Below are 4,980 nucleotides of genomic sequence, written 5' to 3'. Positions count from 1 at the left end.
TTATATTTATATTTTTATTTTATATATTATTACTTATATATATATATATATATATATATATATATATATATATATATATATATATAAGTGTTTTTTTTAATTATTATATAAAATAAATATTTATTATTTAATAAATATATATTTTATTTTTTTTTTACCTTTATTATTTAATATATTAATATAGTATAGTATAATAATATAATATAGTATAATATAGTATATTATATATAGTATTTGTGGTATAATAATTATATTATTTAATATAATAAAATATTATATAAAAAATAATAATATATATTATATAATAAATATTTTTTAAATATATATAATATAATTTAATATATATTATATAATAAAAATTTTTTTAAAAATATTTCTTCTTATTATTATTATTATTATTAAACATCGTGTTTGCCAATTTGACGATACCATTTAAGATCGATATACTCGAGAATTCGTCATTCGATTTAAGTTTATTATTCAATTCTAAGTGAGGAGGGGGGGGGGTGGAGTTAGGGGGAGGGGGTTTAGGGGGGAATAAAAATAAGAATTTCTTCCTTGTTGTTCTTTCAAAAGTCCTGGGATTATCCCACAGGTTTTCTCGTTCGGTGATAGGTGAGTACGTGGCAATTAACTCGATCTATTTTCATTTTTATCTATTCTTATAAATCTCCGAGTGAATTTTTCCGATATTGTGAATATACTAGGAGTCATTTAGTAGGAGTCATTGATTCTTTTGTTATTCTCATGGTTTAAACTATGGAAAGAAGGAAGGAAGGAAGGAAGGAAGGAAGGAAGTAAGGGATCTATAATTACCGTAAGAATATAGGATGAGAGATCGTTTATCTATATCTATCTATCGTTGAAATATATTTCGAAGTTAGTTTTATCTTACGATTGGTATCTTCTCTATTATAAACATTTCAGATATATATATATATATATATATATATATATATAGTTTCTCTTGATTTTTTTTTATAAGTAAGTTTTATATTATATTAATACATTTATATTATTAAATTTTTATATATCGTATTATATATATAAATTATTTCTACAAATGGTACACAATTGCAATTAAAATCATGAATTTAATTTATTCAAGAAATTTAAATTTAATTTAGTTAAATGTTTATACAAACGACAACAATAACAACAACAACAACAACAATAATAACGTATAATTGTATGTAATTAATTTGATATAGTATAACTGTGTGCCTTTGTAACAATTTCAACTGAAAAGCAAATGTATATATTTCTGTCTCATGTTCGATTATCGCAATCGTAATTTATTCGTTTGCTCACGCAATCCTTAAACTCACTCTCACAACAACACTCGACATAAATAAATCGTCGTTTATCCTTCACGATTCTCAATCTTGTCACGATTTTCAATCCTACCACGATTTTCAACGAGAATAATACAATTCTTCATTTTTTTGTGTGTGTGATTTATTTTTAAATTTAATTAAATTAATGAATTTCATTTAATTCTAATTTGAAAAATTTTAATTAAATTTAATTTAATTATTAAATTTATATTAATTTGTTAATTTTATATTAATAAATTTTTATTTAGTCAATATAAATTTTTTTAATTTGTATATACATAAATTGTAGGTATTAATACATTTTATATTAAATAATAAAATTTAATAGAATTATAATTTTAAAAATGTAGTTTAATTACAATTTTAAAAATTTAATTTAATTGCAATTTTAAAAATTTAATTTAATTACAATTTTAAAAATTTAATTTAATTGCAATTTTAAAAATTTAATTTAATTACAATTTTAAAAATTTAATTTAATTGCAATTTTAAAAATTTAATTTAATTACAATTTTAAAAATTTAATTTAATAGCAATTTTAGGAATTAAATTAAATTAAATTAAATTAATAAATTTATATTAATTTACAAATTTTAAAAATTCAATTTAATTGTAATTTTAAAAATTTTAATTTAATTTTATTAAATAATAAATTTATATTAATTTATTAATTTTATATTAATAAATTTTTATATGGTCTATGTAAATTTTTTAATTTGTATATATATATATATATATATATTGTAGGTGTTAATACATTTTATATTAATTAACAAAATTTAATTTAATTATAATTATAATTATAAAATTTAATATAAATGTAATTAAATTAATAAATTTTATATTAATTTATTAATACATTTATACATATATCGTATTCATTTTTATATAGCCTATATACATTTTTTAATTTGTATATAAATCGTAAGTTATTAATATTCAATTTCATTTAAGATGTCATATTTGCATTTATTTTGATTTTCATTTTGGATCTTTAGTCTTGTATTTTCAATCTTAACCATCACTCTTGATCCTACATCATTTCTTTTCTTTTCTTTTTCTTTTTCTTTTTTATCCTTCGTTTCATCCATGAACTTTCAGAAAGTCTTTCTTGTGTGAACAAAAGTCGGTCACGTCGAGCCATAATCGAAACTATGAAATTCGATGCACCTTTCGTTGTAAAACTTGAGAACCCATCTGATCGTGAAATTTCAAGATCGTTATCTTATTTTCTATCAAATTTTCAAAGCACACGAATTAGAGATCCACTTGTTCATTTCTTTTTTCTTTTATTTTATTTCATTTTTTCTCTTTTTTTTTTTTTTATTATTATTATTCAAAGAATATTTATCTTTAATTACGTACTATTTTATTATTCCACATAATTAAGAATATTAATGTAATTTTCTTGTTTTTTTTTTTTATTTTTTTTTTACATCATAAATTACATCATAAATCTATAATAGTTTTAGAAATTCATAGATTAATTCTATTTGTGCGTATTATATTTGTCTTTTACATTTGAAATGGAATTGTAGGTAATGTGAGTGTACTGAGAGAGAGAGAGAAAGAGAGATTTGCATTCTCGAGGACGGTACAACACGCACACTTGAGTTAGTAAAGTAGGTAATCTAAGTTATATGTGCGCATTCAAATTATTATTGTATATTATTAATAAACAATACGAGATATGATTTACATGAAACACGTGTGACGCGTTGGAAAAATAAACTCTACGATTTATTGGGTCGAGTCATAAATAACTTCTGTTTTTTAAGGAGACAACGAATGACATTTCTGCGACTGATGATAAGTGCGAGACACCTTTCATGGTGTTATTTTTTTTTTTTGCACTCTTTGCAATTGTTCAACGTATCTATTGAATTTTGTTCTCAATATTACCTTTAAAAAGGTTCGGTCAAAGTCGGAAATACGTCCCTGCACTGGGTTCATCTTTTAAGATCGTATTCTTCAGAACGGAATTTGACAAACCAATTTCTGAACTGCCCTATCAGTTATCAGTCCTGCACTGTATACGTTGTATATGACTGCATAAAAAAGTTAACAGAAGACTAACTGTATACTCATCTATACAGTGATATCGAAAATCGGTTTGTTTCGGTGACTTATAATAGGTAAATACGAAAAATAGATTTTACATAGCCCCATCGGAAATTACTTATAACTCGACCTAATATATCAAATCATATTCGAGTGATTTGAGTGCATGTGCAAGTGCATGTGCAAGTGCATGTACAAATGCAATAAATGAATTAATTAAAAATATAAATAATAAATATGAGATGAATTTTTAGCGTGTACCAAAGAGGATGCATCATGCACTTGGTAGAGAAAACAAAATTAAATAATAAATAAATAAATATATATATTTAAAATAAATTATAAAATAATTAAAATAATAAAAATACAAAATAAAATAATTAATATTAATAATAAAACAATTAAAATAATTATAAAAATAATAAATAAGTATTTTTAATATATATATATATATATATTAAAAATAAATTATAAAATAATAAATATTAATAATAATTATAAAATAATAAAAATAATAAAAATAAAAATAAAATAATTAAAATAATTATAAAATAATATTATTTACAAAATAATAATTAATAATAATTATAAAAATAATAAATAAGTAAATATATATATATATATATTAAACACATATGTAATAACATATTACACAATCGTACATAAATATGCATGTAATAAAATATACAAGTATTAGATAATATCTATATACATGTAACGAGTGTTATCAGCTGTTAATCGAATTTTCAACGATGGTCACTCTCAGTCCCGGTGGCGCTCTGGGCCCCATAACGAACGATGTATATACGAGTGGTGCAAAAAAAAAAAAGAAGAAGAAGAAGAGGAAAGTCTTAATGTGACTGTGAGAGACATCACGTACATACATATACATACATATAACCATAAAGGTGAGGGCATACACGAGTAAGAACGAAGAAGAGATGTCGAGTTAAAAATGAACACCTGTGCCAACTGGGGCACGACCAAAAGGCACAGACGGATGGACAACAGCGAACGGGTGGACAAAACAGGTGGGCCGACTCAGAGATTCTTCGTTGTCTCAACAACTCTCTTCTTTTTCCCCTTTCTCTTTTTCTCTCTAACTCTTTTTATTTTTTTTTTTTATCATTCTTGGGCCCTAGTCACGGCGCCTAAGGCACCGACATATATATCGTATCCGGTCATAACGACGATTATATCACGAATATACTTTTCATACTAATTATCTTACAATTGTTTAAATGTGTGGTTTTTTGTTAATGAATTATTTTCTTTCGATTGATGTTTTATTTGTTTTTATTCATACAATTATATTGTTTAATTTTATTCTAATTTATTAAATTATATATATTTTTTATATTTTTTTTAATTAATATTATTTTATTATTTTATATAATTAATATAAAATTATTAATAAATATAATATATTATATTATTATGTAATATATATTTATATATAATTATTATTCTTTATAATATTATATATTATATAAGATATATTATAATAATTATATATATATATTTATAATTTTATAAATATTATTATTATTAATAATATTATATATATATTATATATAAAGAA

The sequence above is a fragment of the Polistes dominula genome, unplaced genomic scaffold (genome assembly GCF_049000335.1).
Source record: "Polistes dominula isolate Pdom_NZ unplaced genomic scaffold, Pdom_raw_medaka contig_73, whole genome shotgun sequence".
Lineage (NCBI taxonomy): Eukaryota > Metazoa > Arthropoda > Insecta > Hymenoptera > Vespidae > Polistes > Polistes dominula.
This window is presented reverse-complemented; position numbering follows the sequence as displayed.